Source organism: Sinohyriopsis cumingii, chromosome 6 (genome assembly GCF_028554795.1).
Source record: "Sinohyriopsis cumingii isolate HCF-2022 chromosome 6, ASM2855479v2, whole genome shotgun sequence".
In the NCBI taxonomy this organism is placed as follows: domain Eukaryota; kingdom Metazoa; phylum Mollusca; class Bivalvia; order Unionida; family Unionidae; genus Sinohyriopsis; species Sinohyriopsis cumingii.
The window spans coordinates 133,901,063-133,923,023 of record NC_142966.1 but is presented as its reverse complement, the minus strand read 5'-3'; the positions used below and the strand labels follow the sequence as shown (position 1 = coordinate 133,923,023).

General features: G+C 38.0%; 1 long non-coding RNA gene across 2 annotated transcripts in view; it reads left to right on the top strand.

Moving 5' to 3' along the window:
- The window catches only part of LOC149798031 (uncharacterized), a 40,589-nt gene that overhangs the window by 2,684 nt on the left and 15,944 nt on the right, over positions 1 to 21,961 (top strand). For both annotated transcript variants that reach the window (XR_016421571.1, XR_016421572.1), the window contains exon 2: positions 226 to 493. This is a non-coding gene — a long non-coding RNA (uncharacterized LOC149798031). The remainder of the gene's footprint in view (positions 1 to 225; positions 494 to 21,961) is intronic.

The window sequence follows — 21,961 nt, the reverse complement described above, 5'->3', positions numbered from 1 at the left end:
AACAATACAGGTACTTTATACGGTGTAACTGCTGTGTTCATGCACCTCCTCTTCATTCAGCCCTGTGCGATTTTAAGTCGACATATACACAATGATTGTCGAGAAATTTTCATACAATTATGACACATGCAATCATGAATCACGTCCATTCAAAAAATTCTTTGGAGGAAACGGAATGAAACCAATGAGACATTTATATTTTTTATGTTCTTGTATACTTATTAGAAACGCAGATGCAGATGCAAGTGTACAGCCCAACGTTCCAGTGCAAAACACACTATAATCAGAGAAGAAGATATAAAAACCTAAAGCAATAATGAAGTAAACCAATCCTTTGTTGACGTATCTACTCACACGTATTTTCATTCAGAAATCGAGGAAAGAAAATAAGTGTTTTGGTAACATAAAACATGTAACTGAGGAAAATGCAAATGGATAACAACTCAGCGAAACAGATGGAACAAAGTCCTCAAAATGCATCGCCTAGAGAGAGGTAAGCTATATGAACTGTTAATTTAACATAATGCTTGTTCAATGTTGGTGTTGATTATTTCTTTCTGTGGTGAAATAGTTTCACTTTTCTTCAATAAAGTTTATTCTTCAAAATACATACATTTGTATCCAGGAATGTAAGAGTGACAAAGTAACTTTGTTTAGTCTTTAACGATTATTAAATCAGGCTTATTCATTGGTAGAAAAAATGCAAAATCTTAGAGGCAGACACTTATCAGAATCATTTGGAAACATATAATATATGCGGCATCTCAAACATTCACCGGAGGTATATCGGATTACAGTATTCATCATTCTCCCAGTCGTTTGTACTTCCTATCGATTTTATAACCATCTTTCTCAAATTTCAAGCCAACATGGGAATTTCTTTTTAACACAGCCGCATACAATGTTGTTTTATTGTTGTTGTTTTGTTGTTTTGTTTTTTTTTGTTTTTTTTTTGTGGGGTGAGTGGGGATGGGGAGCGTAACGCCATTTGTCAGCACACACTAGGTATACATTATAACGAGTGGCGGAAGATCCAGTGGAAAGCCCTGGCAGAACCGCGGACCCAAGGAAAGCTGCTTGCAACAGGAGTGATGTAGTTCATCATCTTTAACAAGATCCAAATCTTTTCTTAACTTTCCTACTGAACACATGCTCATACGAATTACACTGCTTTCCATTTTATTTTGCTCATTTTTTAATTTGTTTGTAAAACAGAAATATTAAAACTAGACATTGCAGATATTGCATGCAGACGGCACATATATAGGTTATTCGTAGGTGTTGTTCAAGAAATTTCACCCAGCTACTGAAAATGGATATTTTAGACAGTGATCAGGCTTGTTGTCTACAATGAAAGATCCATTTGGTTTGCAACGCGAACAAGTTGACATTGTTAGGGTCACTAAGGGGATAATCAGGTTAGAAATGATAAATTAATAAATGAAATTATTTCTGCATTTTTATATCATGCATAGTTTCTGTTTTTAAAATCACAAAAGGGGTACGTAAGCAAATATTATCAATATGATGATAATAATGTCAGCGAATAGAATAAAGTATATTATTAGTTAGCATAAGCATAAATAAGTACATTTATTTATTACAGAAGTATATTAATCATTCAGTGTTCAAAAGTACACTTTAGACCAACTACTAAATAGTTTTCTTTACGTATGCTGTTGTTGTTGTTGGGTTTAACGCCATTTTTCAGCACACGAAAGGCTATACATGGCGGCCAGTATTACTTCTTTACGTATGTATGAATCTATATATGTATGTATGTATGTTTGTCCCTCTTTATGCGTGCATCTATGTTCGTATGCATATATGTATGTATGTATGTATGTATGTATGCATGCATGCATGCATGCATGCATGTATGTATGTATGTATGTATGTATGTATGTATGTAACTATTTTTTAAAGCCTGGTTAAGGACAATTATGCACTGACCAGTTAAGGCCATGAGCTGACAAACCACATCTGAACCAAACAATGATATGATATCTAATTACCTGGTCAGGATATATATTACCACGAAGGCATCAACTCTCCTTGATGTATAATTTTGTCACCGAAAACTTTAGAACTAAGTTTTCGCACTTTTTGCAGTCGGTGTCTTCTGCGTAGTTTTGGCTATTAATGAGTGATCTAATAAGTGTTTTTATTTTATGTAAAACCAATCTATATTTGTTTTCTTCTGGCAACTGACCAAAATTTGTGCATACAATGTAACAACGTAATTTCCATATGGAGATAGGTATTTAAGACACTATTTTAGTGATAAATGCTTATGAGATTTGTTGATGAATCATAACTGAATGGTGACATTTTGGAAGATCACTTTTGTAAAGAGTTTTCTTGAGGTAAAGAACACAAACTGATATTTTTCTTCAGATAAATTCATGATTGATCGAAATAAATGAACCCAAGTCATATACAGCATAAACTGGATGATGAGGTCTATAAAGGTAACATATAAGATCTCTTTAAAGCCGCGTGAAAGCAAATTAGGAAATCGTAGAATTGTTGTTCGAAGCTGAATGTTTCGATTCTATTTTGCCTACGATATGACATATTTATATGCGAAAGGGGGTTCATAACGTGTGAATCAAACGTCTGCTTGAGTGTGGCTTAATATTTCTTGTTTCCCTTATTTTAACGGACGTGAAGGCAAAGTCTTTGTCAGCTGAATAATTTTTGAAAGAGCATGTAATGCAAATAATGTCTCTAATCACCCAATGACACACATTGCCATCCTTTGATTTCACACTTGTATGATATTTCCTGTTTCATTATTTTATGACTTATTATTAATCCTTTTCACACCGAATATTATTAGTACTTGATGTGATGCAATACAAAACGTGGCTCAAACAAATAAATACAAATACTTGTTCCTATTACAACTTACTAATGATGTGTAACTTAAACTATTCACAGAATTCCCTATGTCAAAATATTAGAGATGGTTCATTTTACGAAACTAATCCTTTCTTTCAGAAAGTCTTGTTTGCGTCTTGAAATTGACTAATTACTTGCGTTGAGAAATATTTTCCCAACACAGAATCCCCACAGATAACATTTGGTCACTAAAACTGAAATTTAACAAAGAGCTAGGCGGGGACGTAAATGCAAAGACCAAATATTCTTAACCTAGCTGCTTTCATACCTCATGCCGTTTTTTGTTTTGTTTGAATTTCACCTTATCTTATGCGCAATTTGATGACCTCACCAGGTCATCTCTGATTTGCATTAGTGATTATATATATATATATATATATATATATATATATATATATATATATATATATATATATATATATATATATCTGTTTTCATTCATACAATTCAGGACGTATATTTGTTATAAAATGTATCCATTGGAGAACGCATTATACTTCTACTATAACTGTTACTAAATATAAACAATATATTTTCTAAATTATTGTCTCTCTTTGACATATTTAAAATCAAATGTATTCGGCTTTTCGTGGATTATTGTTGTTATTGGTTTCTTATACCATTCAGTCAACATGAATTTAACATCACGTTTTATGTTTCTTTTGGTTTGTGGCTTTTATGTATGTGCACTATGTCTGCATCATATGCGCTTGTACTTTTATATAACAGCCATGTTCACATTACTGGGTTTTATGTACATGCGTTTTTTACCTGCCCGTAGTTGTGCATGTAAAAACAATGTCTAGTATGAATGTTTGCACAATTCTATACTATACTCTTTGCAATACTGATGTTTGCGTATGCAAGAAAACCACGTTAGGTCAGTAAGTAATAGCAGACATTACTGCCTCTCATTTGTCTGCCCAAGTGGACATATACACATGGCTTGTTCTAGAATGTCGTCTCTGGTGGATATGGCCATCAAGCAAGTATATTCCTCTTCCGCGCCTTATATTTGATGGCATATGGCATGAAATGACAGGACAGAAAATCGCATCTGCTCAGGTACAGTAGGACCTGATTACGATGTATAGGCTCCAAACTCCTTTCCAGACGTTCCGACGTTGTTCTTCCATTAATTGATATGGACCTGGAAGAGAGTAAGGGTGACTCTGTGCACCTTTACCACACTTTAAATCCAGCTCACAAATGGAAATTCAGAGTTGCAATACACATGCCCGAAAAACAAGGCAAATGAGATTCTGTCCTTCGCAAACACGAATAACATCCGCAATCAGCAATCATTTATCAACAAAGTTGCAATTAATCGACTGCCTGAAGTGAAAATCAACACATCCCTTGCTTGATCCTAAAACTCGGACTGGAACTGAGGCAGCAATTGACTTATTGCCAAATAGCTAAGAACCTGCAGCAGATACTATAGCAGCAGACGTCACCTAAGCTGGAATCTCACACATAACACAGAAACTCAATGAACTATACGAGTCAAGGCAGCCGATAGAAACAGTCCCCCAAAAGTACATTAATACAACGACTCTTCAATCTTACAGGAGGAAAGGCAACTAGCAATCCTATTGCAACAATGAGGACATCTCTTAGCTAGCAATGGCCGACAAAAACCTATCCGGAATTCTGCTGAATTGCTTTGTGCACAAATAAAGCAAGAGTTTCTGCATGGTGTCAGTGTGGCTTCAGGAAAGGAAAATCATCCACATACGTGGTGTTTGCAGGTCGTCAACTCCAGAAACAAATACCAGCAACGGAACTCCAATTTGCCGATGGCATTCCTCGACCTGACATAAGCATTCGAGGCAGTATTGTTTGTTAGAGGCTAAGAAGGGGAGCTTTGGGAGGTCATGACAAACTTTGATTGCTCAGTATAGTAACTTTGATATTTGACTTAACACACAATGCCACTTTTCTGGCATTTATCACACTACCAAAAACAAATATTGGTATTTCAGGCACTTTACGAATCCGTGTTAATAAACCAAGTAACAGAACCAAGCACAACCAACAAGCAATTTAAAAGTTAAAAAAACAATTTAATTATACATGTTATAAAATGAAAATTTAAGAGGGACTTACTGTATTTTGAATTGAATCCAAAATAATCATAAAACAGTTAAAGTCCAAATGAGACAACTGTCCCACATATATTTTAGATCTCGAATGTACTGGTCCACAAACAATACTGACGTGTCAAAACGGTGCTGTTCAGAAATCATCTGAATAATTCATAATAGTCCCAGTATAAATATGTAGTCAACTGAATGTTTTCTATTCCCACCAAATAATCCCAACAAATGTTTTCCCTCCCAAACCAAATCTAAATACAACATAAAATACGTCTGCAGACCTGATGTTACAATAAGAATACAAGAAATAAGACTCAGAAAATTGTTCAGTGACATGTACTTATGCACAGGCGTAAAAGGTAAACTTGGCTTTTCATCCCTACACTTACGTGGCAACTTGTAAATCTTCAAGATAGTAAAGAACCTAATTGACCTAACATATCCAACGAGAAATAACGAAATTTTTTTAAGAACCCACCTGACCGAATTGTCCAATGTGAAACAGTTCCAAAATTATCAACTTATTTACAACTAATATTACTGCGAGTAACTGTAAGTAAGTACGTAAACACACCCAACCACACCCACACCCACACACTATATATATATATATATATATATATATATATATATATATATATATATATATATATATATATATATATATATAGAGAGAGAGAGAGAGAGAGAGAGAGAGAGAGAGAGAGAGAGAGAGAGAAGGCTATATGGTGGCAGAGATGGGAATTAAATCATACAAATTGATTTTCTGAATAAAGGTTATACATCAGCTCCTTTGTTATTCAGTTGAAAAGGAGGCTAGTTAGTTTGAACTTAACTGTGAGGATCTACGTACACTCTACAACTAAACCCGTGTAACTGGTCTGAACTTGAGAAACCTGAAGTCAGCTTCGGCTTATGCACCCTGATTGTCTAACCGTCAATTCCCTAGCTGCAGAGATGCACGAAATGCAGGAAGAAACATTAGGTTATATTAGTTTAAATGGAGCTGAGATCGGAGCTGACATTGTGAAACTATACAGGACTAGTACGAATTTTGTAGTATACAGTTATCGATTCGTAGTCTGCTACCTATCTGTGAAAAATCTGTATCAAGCATTTTCAGGATCTTTTCAATATGGAAGTAATTAGTTGGATCATGGATTTTGCTCCGTTTGTGCACACAACCAAAGGCCGAGACATTGTTAGACGTATGTATGTGTGTGATTTGGATTTGTAACGTAGCTTTAACAATTGTTAGTCATATCGCTATGATGTCTGCAGTGTGGCAGTTTAGTGATGTCTAGAACTCAGGCATAATGCCCGCAGACTTGTAGCATGATGCCCCACCCAGTAACATTTATCCTGGCACCATGCTAACAAGTCCTAACATCAACCTTTCAATGTTGAGTTAGTACCACTTTATACGTCTTTGGTATGACTTTGTCGGATATGGAACCCGCGACCTCCCGCATCTAACCACTTGGCCACCGGACTGGTACATATGTAGATAAAGTAACTTTTTCAAAAAGGTGTGAAATGAAAATTGCCATATTGGTAGTTGACACTGGAACATTGGTTTAAAGTTTTAGAGTAGCTGAGAAATCGATGTGGTGTTTCCAACTGCGCCTGTTAACCGCAACTGAAGTAGGAGATATAGCTCGTTTGACTAGCATGATTAATTTTAATCCCAGTCTGTTAATGTCTTAATGTTTAAAAAAATAATACTGTCAGACTGCCTGCAGGATTACTTATTGGTGATGTCAAGTAGGCTTATATTATCCTTATGAATGTCATAACAATTGTTGGTAAGCAAAGATGCCCATATTTGAACAGCAATAACAATAGAGCAGAGTTCGAGTAGAGTAATGTTCCGTTCCTTTCCGCTCCATATTGCTAATCCCTGTAACCATCCAGAGCTTAAAATTGTTCCAGAGTGCACAGTACTAGCAGTGTCAGTAAAACAATTGTGTTCCTAGTTTAACTAGCTGTCTGGTAAGAGAAAAGAGCAAACAGTGGAATGCCGAATAAACTGATTCCCCATGATCAAATAAGATTTTACTGACTGAGTTATTCAAATGCGATGGTGGGAATGGGATACTCCAAGTGTCAGACTGATGAATCGACGAAGGAATGCTCGTCATGAGAGATTCACGCCACAAACTTGAGTATAATATCGACAGACTAAAAATTATTAAATGTGATCTTTGCTTTATGCAGGCATATATGTATCAGTTCATTAAATGTACCAAGTTTATAGAGAGGAAAACTTACTTCCATTAATTCTGCATCCAATTCATAACCTGTAAATGTTCATCACAGGAACAGGTATAAAAGTTTTACCATCTGCCATCGAAATATCTTTGTATTTATAGCGCCATAAGAATCATTGAGTTTCTTCAAGTAGTCATTATTATTATTATCGGTATGAGCAAATCATTTAAGATGTGAAACATATGATTCATGGCTAATTTGTTCTTGGCCATCCAGTGCAATGCCTGCTGAAATTTCTAAAAATGTTAAGCTTTAGAACAGCTGATCAGTAACAATTTGTTTAAATATTATTTGTTGCTGCCTTGAAAATCAATCAAAGGATATTGGGAATGCATCACTGGTATGATTCGAAAGGCGGTAGCTATATGTTTAGTCACATAACAACATTTCCCTTACCGACTAATTGAAGATAAAGCATTTTCGACCGAAGCATACTGAACTGACAGCTTTGCGAATGTGATCATTGACAGAGTGCACTGAGGATGTGTCAAGTGGTGAATGAGAATGTAAGCGCCGGAAGTAATTTTCTCAGTCAAGCTTAATGGAGAGATTCGTATTTGTGGAATAGGCAATATCGATAGGGACCAGGCAGTTTGCCAGGTATCAATTCCTTCTGAATGCTTTCAGCTCCAGCTTCCATTAGTGGCTTTGCCGATGTCAATATCGCATAAACGGAGGTGGATATGGACCCGTTATGACCGATGTCAAAGACCCGTTTAAAGCTATCTTGACAGAGTGCTGAGAGTGTGAACCGTATGTAACCGAATCTGAGGACGATGCGGTGCAATTGGCGTAGTTTTAATTGAGTTTTCTAGAGTGGCCTGGTAGGGTGCTGCCGATGCCATTTTGTGGTCGGGCTGCGTCTTATTTTTGATCGCAACGAACAATCAAAGATTTGCTGGGTTGTTCTAACACAGCGAAGTAACAGGGGATGGTTTTGAAAGGCTGCTTTTTTTTCTGGTTGTATGATATGAAGGGGTGGTTCCTGAGATAATTAAAATATATGTGTCGGAATGAGCAGCCCGGGCCTGCAGTACAGTTTGTACCTTTGTGAAAGGGGAGGCACATGCACTTACGAAACTTATCTGTGGTGAAAAGTTGATATTGGGATTGTGCAGTTTCGTGTCAATACAAAACTAATGGAAGTTACTACTCTAAGTTTAATTTCAGGAGAAGGCCTTTTAATATCAATTTGCATTCTAAATTTCTCCTCAGGAAGGATCAGGGATAAATCAAGATACTAACCTTTCATAATATGTTGCATTTCCTTGGTAAGGATATCGACTTTGGCATCTGAGTGGATGCACTGACAAATATAGACTGATTGTGATATTACAGCGCTGACTGGCAAAATTTATAGAATCGAGGCCGATGTTGTCATCTCTATCACATTTTCGACAACCCCATGATTTTCGTTTGGTGGCATAGGTGCTGCAGATGATGGATGAGCACCCATTTGATGAATATCTTATAAAATGTTGTGAATGCTGGCCAATCGGTTATCTACGTCGGCCTTGATGATTCGTTCACATCTCTCGTAATATTTCTAACTGTGTCCGCCTCAAGGGATTGCCCGTTGGAATTGTGTGAGGTCGTCTGTGCCTTATAGTCATGCTCTGTACCACCAGCTGTACCTCCTCTGAGGCTTTGCTTCATAGAGGCATTCTGAAAATAATAGAGGAAACATAAATCAGTATATCTATAATGTGGTGCAGTAGGTGAAATTGTAATATGATTTACAAATTGTACAAGCAAAGCTAATTAACTTACTCAAGAACGGAAAAGTCAAATTGTACAAAATCAAAACTGATAATTGGTACAGTGAAAGGAAAAGACCCACTTCATAAGTAAAAATGATATTATTCAGTTGGGCTAGTTGACTGGCTTGAGAACTGAATCGCTAAGTGATCCACAATGAATAACTAAAGCTAAGACTGTTGCTATTTTCTAATACAGTAATATTAAAGTAGATGAATTGCCTGATCCTAATTGTGGTCTTTCCACCAGTCATTGTCTCTACCCCTATGACAATTTATCCCATAACATACCGTTGCCCGTTGTTCACTTTTAATTTTGTCCTCATACCTTACATGATCCAGTCATGGAGGTAGAGTACCGTACCCAGGAGCTCTGTATGTGTGTGTGTGTCGGTGGGAGGGGGACAAACAAGCCAGCCTTTAAACTGTCCCTGTGATTGCAGAAACAAATCTCACGGAATGTACTTATTCAGGTAAGAATATGGTAAAGATCAATACATACACACTGTTTGTCCAGTGGAATGTGTTTTATTTTCATACTGTATACAGACAAACTTGTATTAATGATTGTAACTTTACTGTATAAACACAAATCTCTGTATTGATTTTGTTCCATAGCATCGTTTGCACTATCTCTATGGCATGATTTTTGTATTGACCAAAAAATTAATCTAGTCAATTAGTGATTATTTTCATATTGAAGAAATGCTTGTGGAGGTCTATATACAAATATTATGCATCAATAGTCAGGTCACAGAGTCGCAAAATATCCTGAAGGAAGTTATGGATGTCTCAAGCAGTGGCATCACCCTGTAAGATAATTAGAATATAAAAATGTGACGTATAAAAGGAGAAAGATCTATCTTTTCGATGCCTCAGACAGGTTTATTAAGGAAGCGCAGATGTTGTATACATTCTACGAAACAAAGTTTGAATACACTGGTAAGTGGCTAACCAGATAGTGACATTATACATAAAACGAAATAAACTTAGGCAGGTTTGTGAATCAAATAAAACTAAAAGGAATCGGCTAAATATTCTACTTGAAAGAGCGCACTCGCTAAACAAAACTAACGAGTCCTTTGCGTATGGAGCGATTGACGTTTTAAATGAAGTCAGTGATGAGGATATTTGAGAGCAAAGTAGTTAAACAAATGATTTTGAACCATGATTATAAGAATGGCATCCGAACTAACTACTCTTTAGTGTATATACGAAAGATATTATGGGAAAAGGAGAGACGCAATCACCTAAAACAATTTTATGAAGCTATCGCTAAAATCAACGAAGCAAAAATGATCTAGGAAGTGTACCAGGACACCAGGGTATGTGATGGTATTACATACTAACTCTCGACCTCTGGTCGTGGTCGAGTTGGTACAGTACTTGGTGACGAGTTCTTTGAACTCACTTTGGCTGATGCTAACTTGAAATTCGTATTATAAGACTTTGTATAGCAATTTGCAACTACACATTAAAAGTTTTATTTTGAGATCAAACAGAAGGTGCCATTATTTCTGAAAGAGCCTGATTTAAAATATTTACGTACGATAAAGTTTCTTAATATAATCAGTACAGTTGTTAATCCGCCAAGCCTTGAAATCTGTTTACCATCCGATGCAGAAAAAGAGACAAGAGATCGGCGAGTGGCATCGATACTCAAACTGGTTGAAAAGTGGGAGAAAGAATTCCCTCCTGTACCCATCGAATATGTGGATACTGTTTTCACTTGAAATACGTCGAAGCCACAATCACCAGTGTCTGCTCATGTACAAACAGAATGAGGCGATTGCGGTTTCTAATCTTGAAAAAAAAAACTGTAAAGATAAAACAAACCATCGAAATAATTTCTCAGTTAGAAAGATTCATCACCATACCCTTAGCACAAACATGCACACTGTGCCACATGTAATACAGATCGCACAGCAGCATGGAATATACATACCAAGTCGATTGAGAAAAGGCAGAAATACTTTATATAATGAGACGGATATTTGTATTGGATCCACCACCACAACCACCGTTTGCCACGTCAGCATCAGCATCAGCAGCATTAATAATTACAAATCAAACAATGGTACAACAACTAAGAAAAGAATAATATCAGAATACCCAGATGTGCCTAAAAATATCCAGAGATCATTGCAGCATTTCACGAGTATGTACAAAACCGTCGTCGTTCAGTCATGAAACGTGGCAATTATTCCACCCACATACACGCCAGACAAAGACGCTCGATACCTATTCACATATACAATTCTATGAATCGTATCGGTGTTACAAAACGTTGGTCATGCTGGGACTAAAGCAACATTATTCTTAGCACTCATGTGGTTATGCCACGTAGCAGTGCAAACAAGGATTGAAAACCACTACTCAGTAGATTTACACCAGTGCCCGTTTACTTCTAAACCTCAAATACAGCAGCGACATCAGTAATGCAATTTGTAGAGATATAGGAAAGATTCCCAAAACGCTGGATAAATTAACCAGTGTATCATCAGGATGGGCTCTCTAACGATGTGCTAAGTTGAGGTATATCTCTCACCGTATCAGCCGTTTCTTTGATCCAGTTAAAAAACAACTTCAGACTGGGTTCCATCGAGATCAGTTATGAAAAGCTAAACTGTTTTGACAAAGATCAATTGTAATCACAACTTTGTCGGAGATATATCCTGTTAATGGTCACCAAGACATGACTGAAATATACCTACAACACGAGTTAATTCAATTTTGGCAATATTGACTTTCTCGTGTAGGTTACCAAAGCGACACTGAACAAATTTAAAACAGCTAAAACTAAGTATTGCAGTTAATGTGTTCACTTACGACAAAATGCTGGCATTATCTCTCCATGGATCAAACAGACGACCTCAAATGTTTTGTAGCTGAGTGAAATGAAAGAATTAGAATCGATAGCGCAGTACGCACGAATACAAAATATTGCTCGACTATTTAAGACTCCAGAACATCTCATCAGACATGAATGTTGCTACGATGTTATCAGCGAAAAACTTCAGCACACAATTATGCCAGATCCTTGTAAAACACCGTCCAATGTACTGTAGTAGAACGAAATATGAAAACCCCCGTATATCTTCTACGCGAGTGCTTGATCTTTCAGTGACAGATACACCAGGCTCTGCTAACAGAAGTAAACATGCTCCAGATCCCAGTCATTCGGTGGATATCGCTGAACAAATTACATGCCGGTTGAGTTACGTACTGGTACGATGCGATGAAAAAACAGAACCGCCAGTTCAATAAGGTGTCCATAATGCTAGGTCGCTAAACGCATTTGAGGTATTTCTCAAATTTATCGAAGTAAAAGCAAAATGGATTCGGAAGCAGCTCTATTTACTAGCACTCGCAATTATGAGTGGTGATAATAGTTGTACGTTTTCCTCAGCTACTCATTACTGTATTTGTGAAACAAATTTCACTAAAGGGCGAATCCGTCAAATGAGCAAGAGCAAAGTCTGTTCAACAATGAAACGAAAAGTCACTATTTCAACGTTCGTAATCACTTTCACGTCACTGGTGAGTACAGAGGTACAGCACACAACGCATATAATTTGCAATTAAGAATTTACCCCAACAAAACAACAATCCCTTTGATGATTCATATCCTGCGTGGGTTTGAGGGCAACCTAGCAATGCAGACACTAGCAAATGCAGCAAAATCACCGATAAACGTGATTCCCAGCAACATAAAAACACATGGAGTTCCGGCAGTTGCAGTTGATCGATTCGATGCTGTATATGAATTTGTCTTTCGATAAGTTAGCAAATAAACTGACCCCGGAAAATTTCAAAATCACTAGTGAATACTTTCAAACCAATACAGACCTGTTGATGAAAAAAAGGTGTCTATATATGCAAGTTAAGGAGTGACTGGAGAAACAAAATCTGAAATTCTGTTGCCACCGGTCAAAGCGTTTCATTCATCGTTGTCACTTGAAGATATTTCAGAAAAAGATTACGAATGCGCAAAGAATGTTTTGTCAGTATTCGATTGCAAAAACCTCGGCCACTATCACATTCTTGCGATGCGCACGAATGTGTTGTTACTGGCTGCTTCGTTTGAGAAGTTTCGTGATACTGCCTTGCACATGTATTAGCTTCATCAAGCGCGTAACTTGTAGCCAACATGTAATGGTTGGGATGAATTGTTATTCAAAGCAAAACCTGAGCTGGACTTGCTCAATAACATTGATCCCCATCTGTATATCAAGCTATGTCTTCGTGGCGGAACATCAATGTTGAGTCACAGATACGCTCGTTGGAACAGCCCCAACGTGGACCCGCAAGATCACGCCGACCTCAATAGCTACATCATGTACGTATATATAAATAGCAATGACGGATGGGGCCGTGATGCTACCGCTTACGGTTGGGGATTTCGGTGGATCGATCCTGCGTACAGTGGTCTACAAACATACAGGCTCGATAACATCATCAACAGTGACCACGGACACTTCTTTGAAGTTGATCTGGAATATCCTGAGCATTTACATGGGGCACACAACGATCATCATCTGGCCCCATAATCACTGTTTGTACCCAGTATATGGTTGTCCACGTGTCAGTGCGTGACAGTCGATGAGTCCGGACACAAATATACGGATTGCATCAAACTGTTGCCAAGTCTTAAGACAAACACAATTACATACTGCACGTCCAACATCTGCAGTTATATCGGATATTGGGTGTGCGTGTAAACAAACTCAATTAAATGATTGATTATCGTCAGCACTATTGGATGTATCCGTACTTTCAGATGAATACTGACTTGCGCCAAAGGCAACGAACAACTCTGAAAAGAAATTATTGAAACTCATGAACAATACAGTGTTTGGGAAAATCAAGGTTAATCGGAGCAAACAAACCCGTGTCGATCATGCCTGTGTTAGTGAACAAGACAAACGTCAAAAGCTCATTGCGGGAAAGGCCCTTGAATCCAGAAAAATCTTTGATAGTGTACTTATTGCCGTTCACAGTAAAAAATAAAAGCTTACGTTGGCAAAACCAGTTTATTTGGTTCGTCCGTGTTGGACTTGTCAAAGCTTCTAATATATGTCCTTTCCTACGAGAAGATCAAACGATTTTTATCAGGATCAGGTCAAGATGCTCTACACTGTTTCGTTGGAGATGCATATCACAAGCGATGATGTGTACGCAGACATGACACAACCGAATTTGATCAATGAGCTTGATACCAGCGAGTATCCGAAAGAACATTGGTTGTTTAGTAATGCCATGAAAATGTGGTTGGCATGTTGAAAGACTGTTCGGGAAAACCAATCGAAGAATATGTGGGACTGCGGTCTAAAATGTACCCGATTGTGGTTAGACAGCACAGCTCTATCAGAATTATCAAAATGGCCAACTGTGTTCCGAAGGTTATTTTAAAAAAGAATATATCAAGCATAAACTGTGCATGGAATATCTTCGAGACCCGCATGAATATGACCTGATCAAAGAAACATCGCATGGGTGTATACCGATGCACCAAGTTGAATTTGTCTGCGTTCGATACCAAAGAATCGATACTCCTAGATGGAATCACCACTTACACGTTTGGTCATCTTAATATTCTGATCCGACTTACGATTGATACTGGTTAGTGCAATGCATCAATGTGTCAACCCAAATTCTGGTAGTAGTTCCGAGTTTGCTGGAATGCCCTGCAGATCCTGTGGCACAAACGCTCGGCTGAGAGGCCTTGTTCTGACAGGTGGTAATGGCTCAAATCGACAAAGGGATGGTTGTCTGAAAGTATCAATCCCTTCTGGAATCGCAAACAAAGCGATGGACCCTAGCGGTTGCATGACAACATTGTTCTCTTTCGAGCTATCCAGGTGCATGCAAATACCTAACAAACGTAACATCAGAGCGTTTGTAACGTTGCTGGATATGAAATCATATTTTGAGCAACAGGGACAGTCTTTTGTACAATCACATTAGTCGAATTTAATTTAGTCGTGCGTATGACTTCATTATTCAATGCTACTATGGTATATGGACGTCGTGCTACCCGATCCTGAGACCGCTTTTGGATTCATTAACAATTACTGTGAGTACTTATAACATAATAATCGTACTGCAAGGGTACGAATAAATTGTTCCACAATAGGTCACGATGCAAACTGACATGTCAGACACGCACTCGCACATTGTGTTTGAATAGCTTCACATTCACAGATCAACGAAATTCTTTGTTATATCCATTTTGAAAATTCGTAGCCATTTGAGCGATCCAAGTGCATAAATACGCTCGGGTGCATCTGAGATACTTGCAGAATATGTTGATGTGAACGGCTTCGCTTCTTTGTATCAGGTGGCCTTGTCGACAAACATTAGCGCGTGCATGTATATGTGCAATCGGCCTTGTCGATAACCGACGTGATCGTGTTGAATAAATAACAGATATGCATGATAGACCAGTTTAGTTGTTTGGACATCAAATGAACCACGTGCAATTTTCCATGATACCAGTAAGCAAATTTGTCACAGTACTGGTTTGTCAAACCATGTTTAAGCAAACCCATGAGTGACTTCGTTTGCACTGTCTGTTCCACGGAGGCTTCACCTCTCCAGTACCAACGCTGAATATAGTTTATTTTGATAAAGACCGGCTTTTAAAATTTGTTGTGAACATTCTTTGATTGTTTGTTAATATTTTTATAATTTTTACTTTTAATAAGTGTCATTGCCTCCTAATGCAATCTCGACTTCATATCTCCTTTGACGCTCCATCGTGCGTGTAACGTCGCCCTCTTAGTAGGATGGGTGGTTAATTGGTTTGACTGGCGTTATCCAGCGGATGACCTCCCTCGATATTATAACCCGGCTGGAGTGAAAGAAAATTGGAATTACAATAGGGAACTGAGCGAGAATACTGGGAAGAAATAAAACAATACGAGCCCCCTTGGACAAGAAAACAACAAATTTAATCATAAAAGTATAATACCGGTAATTCCAATTCAAGTTAGATCGTTTAAGTAGCATTAAACTGGTGTGTCCAATTTTGATGTATTACATCATCATAGCGAGATAAAAAAAGAGCGCAATGTCCACAATTGATTGCATTACCTTCCAGTCTGACCTTATATCAACATCTCCTAGTTCATCCTTCCTAAGCTCTATGTTCAACCTCTATCTGGACTTCCTCGTCCCTTTACTCTGGCCTCGTCCTTCTTTCGTTCGTGACCCCGTACTCCTGTCTTCGGACTGTCACGTCTTTCTCTCAGACAGATGTTCCTTATTGCTGGCTTCTTTCAGGACTTGTGCGTTCTACCACTAACGAGGAAAGCACTAATCTCTGTATGCTTCCCACGGATACAAGACTAAGTTAACTCTTCTAGGAAATTGTTAGACTAAAGAATGTCGACTAGGGTCGTCACATTAAAGTCAGATTGCTCTAAAGCGTACGCCCTAATTTATTCTACCCAATCGTAGGCAGTGGTCCTTAATCTTTCCCAAAGAAATAATTTCTTTCATCAGGTTGAGACAGCTCAGAATCTGTGAACGACAGTGCGTGGCAATTTCCCTTTGAAAATATGATAATTGGGCATAGGGTTGGTAGCTCAAATGTTTACTTTCTAAAGACTATGTTAAGATACTCGGTCAATTTCACTGGGTCGGAATGCTGTCTATTTGAAGTTTACACTGACATGGGGGGGGATTGAATGCAGAAAGCTCGAAGTGACCCTTCATAAAAACCTTTCAGGCTTAAATGCGATAAGACTTTAATGCTCAATGCATTCAACTTTAAAATTTTCTGTATTTCAAAATTCGACACTTCACAGTGCGATTTGTTCTTCCAATGTTGGATTAATCGCACTTAAGCGATGGGTCAGCTCCACGTCAGGGCGTTGACGTCTGTGGATTTCATTGGATATGATGTTTCATAAGCAGGATCGTGTCGATAACACGTTGTATCAGTGCGGTTGACATAGTTGTCTCGCCAGGCCTTGGCTTGTTATTAGAACCGAGTCGAAGGTCTAGCCGTGTACAAGGCCCACATTAATTGTATCCGGGAAGAACTTTTTCACCGGGATATGTATTCCATGGTGTCCCTGATAACTTTGTTAATGCATCCGTAATATCACCGCAGCCAACTTTAAAACGTTTTCGTTCAAACAGATTAAACTTTCCTGATCAACGTTAACTTTCTTGCTCCATATTAGGCACAAGTTCGGTTATCTCTGTTCATCGATTAAGCGCATCATCTCGAGTTGGATTTGCAGAACGTGTCTTCGTGCGAGATCACATACAATAGGAATCATCATATTAATATAAATACTGTATTTTTATTCAATGACATCACGCAAAAGAAAAAATTGCTTTTGGAAGAGTTAAAGTTTTGAGATAAATCGAAGATTTTTCGGTCATTGATATCCATGCACAAGCAAAACCTAAACTGTCTAAGCATGTTGATGAAACCATGTTTCCAAACTTAGTTCGTGCACTAAATATTGGCCATGCTGGATTAAGAAAAAAATCAGCTGTTGCTGAATTCGGCTGTTAACCTGAGGTTACACAGTCGGCCGATAATCAGCCATGATATTATGTTTAAAAGATGTTGAGTACAAATGATCGTTGAGAAGTGGTAACAACGCTTCGATCGACTTCTTTTCTACCATTGACAACGCACATACCATTGACGATTCGGATGCAGACACTCGTGTAAGACGATGTGATGCTTGAAAATCAAGTCAATCCCGCACAAATATTTTCACGAAGCAGGCACAAAAGCACTGATTTTATTTTTTTGACTCAAAGATAGGCACTTGTGTCTAAAGTGATCAGCGTCAAATGTAACATGTTGATGATATTTAGTGGTATTGACGCGCATTGTCATGGTAACATTCATTGGACATGGTATGCCGCTGACCACACGTGGGCTGATCACAAAGGACCCGTACAGTGCGAATCGCAAAGAACCTGCACAGTTTTCTCACGATTGATTGGACCGGAAGTTGCAGTCACGGGGTAAATGTCGTGAAGTTCAAGACACGAATATGTGTCAAGCGGCAATTGAACAATCAAAAGAACAACAAGAAAAAATAATCACATAAAAATATCCGGCAGTGATATCATAGAAGAATATTGGAATCAAGGACGCAAAGCGGCTCAATATCGGCAAGAATTCAAAGTCTGATAGAAGGCCGTAAAAATGCAAAGATATTTTGAAGTCGGGTCAGACTGCACGAGAAGATCTCACTGTGAGGCTTAAACCAACATTTGAGTCACTGATTAAATCCACAAAGGAATTAGCCGAACGTGCCTAATATGTTAAAAGGCTACCACAGCAACTGTACAACAAGTGGCAGCGCTTACGGGGGCAGAAGAAGGCCCTGGTATAGGTCGTAAAACAGTCAAAGTCACCAAAGAAATACGAATTCCAGAAAAGCAACTGCAGAAACTATCATACATTTGCCAGTGGCAATTGGGGAATTTATACGAAAATGTTGGTAAAACGAGACAAACGGTTAGGTAAGTTAAAAGACGTGCCCATGCACTTAATGAAGATGTTACAGAGTCACTTGCCAGGATACCAACTGATCCATCCGAATATAGATTTTAGATGCAAACACCATCTCAATATTTAAAGGAAGAAATGCGCCAGCTAATCTTTACAATGATTATATTTGTTGCTCTTTACAGGCCTACCAAATGTAGATACTACATGATAAAAATACTATCAACGTCGCATTATAAATACATGAATATTCAATGGCTTAAAATGGTAAGCAAGGAGATTACTGGAAAGAAATAACCTACTGGTGAAAAGTGGGTTCCTTGTCCCTTACGAAAAAGGTTAATGACTTTGATATAACAGGTGAAACTTTATAGAAATACTATTTGGCAAAGAACACAACTCAACCAATGATACAGCCACAACATTGATTACCAAGAAAACGCTCGGTAGAAAGAAGCCTTTGGTTGCTAAAACCTCGACCAATCACTGAAATATTTGAATATGCAGAACAACAAAAAAGTAAGAAGTTACACAGGAAAAACGCGAAAGGGAAGAATTTAACAGGTAGATAGAGAGGCAAACTGTATCTCAATGTTGCACAGAAAAAGAACAATCCGAATGGATAGGCGAAGAGGTAAAACAGTGGGAAAAATGAAAAGGGTTAAAGAAGAACCTAAACGTATTAGCCAGCGTGTGGTGAAGCCACAAAACAGAAGTAAAACAAAATCCTGCACCTTTACCTACACCTGCATCTGCACCTGCATAACACTGAGAAAGCATGCAAAGGTGAACGAAAGAACAAGAAAAATCGAAATCTCATACGAAGGAGAAGGAAAGAACAACTTAGAATATTGCTAGGTCAACAACATAGACCCGTATTTGACTCACCAGAATAATATAATACGTGGTTAAAGGATCAAACAGGTAGGTGATACCAGCTATAACAAAAGAAAGGAAGCGGTATTGGCATTGCTGATTGATTTAAAATACTCGTGGGATCAGTTGGTGAGAACAACAATGCACGAGAAATCATCAAAGAAGCTACATCGATTGGTCAGCGATTGCTCAACATTGATCTTTTGGACAGAGACGCTGATGCATGAACTTGTTGAAAATATTGTTTATGTAAATGACGAACGAAGTTCCTTCACCAGTGATGAGTTATGAAACAATACTCTCGATTGACCAGCGATAACACTTATTGTTCTGCGTGGAATCTACCTATCAACTTTAAGGGTTGAAGTAAATACAGTCCAGAGCGTTACATCGAAAATGGCTACATCATCAACGAAATCAAAATTCAGTTTGACTTTTTCTGCACCTGTTACTGCTGAGAACAACGCAGACTTGAGATCGCACTAGCATCGCTGCGAGCGTATTACCGTTGACCTAATATCCAATTACAACCGTTTGGTGGTTTACCCGAGAACAAATTATTTTTAGCAAACACTGGCGTCAACTGGTATACTATATCACTTCCGTCTTGCACGCACGACATAAAATCGATCAATGTAAAAATTCGACGAAGAATTACATTTGTAACAAACAAAGACTCTGACATTTATGCGCGATCCTGCGCCTACAATCAGTTCTGCCATTGCTATTGAATCTCAAACGTATTCGGCTGATATTGTACAGTCGTCAATAAAAACAGTTTTAGGATGGCCTAGCGACATTATAGATGATAACTGCATTATGAACGGCCTATAAAATGGCGGCTATATGCCATAAAAAGAGGACTTAGATTTAAAGTCGTCAAATATCCTCAGGCAGAAGTTCTTGATTACCAGGTTGCAGAAGTTCGCCTGTTGACCGGTCCATTGACCGAACATGATTTACTCGTGATGGCAAAAATCAATGAAATAGTTTCGTGGTGTTTAGATGTTGCCACGCACGCTTTGAAACTGGCATCGTCAACCAGGATTCATTGACAGGCCCTGGCAGCCACAAGAGTAACATCTCCACATTGTAAGTAGTAACATCTCCACATTGTTTGTATTTTGACTCGTATGGACATGCCCTACCAGTTAAACTTGTTAGCGACTTACGGTTGTCAAAAACCAATTTATTCACATTTACCAGTATACACTCAATTGGATGGTCCCAAATGCAGTCATCTTGCAAATTAAAACATTGTGTGCACCGGACGTTTACTAACACCTTAAACACTTATTGAGTTCACATTAAAATAGGTTTAATATTATACAAAATGTTTATTAAAATGTATGGATGTTACCGTGTTAGACGACACGGTGAAGATGGAGATCTAGGCCGATTAGGAACGAAAATAGATTTACATGAGTTTACTAGTTGTTGCTGTTTATGTCGATCCATGTGAGCTTGTTATTTATCAAGATGAACCTGGTAAACTGAAAACGTAAAACAGAGACATGCAAGATATTCTTGTTAAATTGAAAGGCGTTGTCGCAGAATCTTGACTGAGGTCACTAATAATGGTGAAATCAGAGACAATGGCCTGTCGGGCTGCTTTTATCATAGACTGTCTGGCAATATTGCAGCAAGACAATAAATAATTAATAAAATTGCTAGCGTGCTCCCACCACGCGTATTAACTTCACTGAGCGAAATTGGGGGCATATTAGTCAAATAAGTTGACAAATGAATTAAAGAGACAATCATAACACATGGTAAACGTATTTTCCGTTGTAGTGTAAATAGTTTTGATACACATAAATCTCGCATTTTAAAGTGGGATTATAACTGGAATTTATGGTGATTGGGGTCAAATAAAACTACTGATAAATAATAAACAGACTCTTGGTTGTGTAGGACTGCCATATAATAGCCCATCTAATTTGTACACAGTTGCATTATCAATATCTCTAGTCACCAGAGATGAAATTCATTTCGAATCAGTCACTATTTTCCATCATGGGTACTGAACCGGTTTTTGGTGTTTCTGCTTAAGATTAGACTGTATCATTGTTTATACTTAATGGAATCTAGCAACGATATCTGACAACGGTGTTGTGGTTGCAAAATTTACGGTATGTTGGACCAGCTGGTTGCGGATGTTAACAACGATATTCATTTCGTTCGATTGTCATTGTATATCTGATTCACCACGACTTTACCAAACCCTTTTATAAACTGGCATATAATTAGGTTGAGGGTCAAGTCGAAATTACCATTTGGTATCACCCTCGTGTATCTCAAGCAACTCGAGGTCAGCATGGAATCATTTCACGTGCACATGAAAACGCCCATACGTTAATTGAAGTACCAGGTACAAATACACTTCGGGATTGTTTCTACAATGGCGAAGTATCATTCATCGATGTATCCTCCCCTGTTACATTTACCATCGAATATTTTGCACCAACAGTGACTCAGCCCGAACACAAACCATCTCAAATGTTATTCTTCTAAAACGCATTTGTACAAGAAGCAAATATTGGGCAAAGACGAGTCTTAGATGTAAA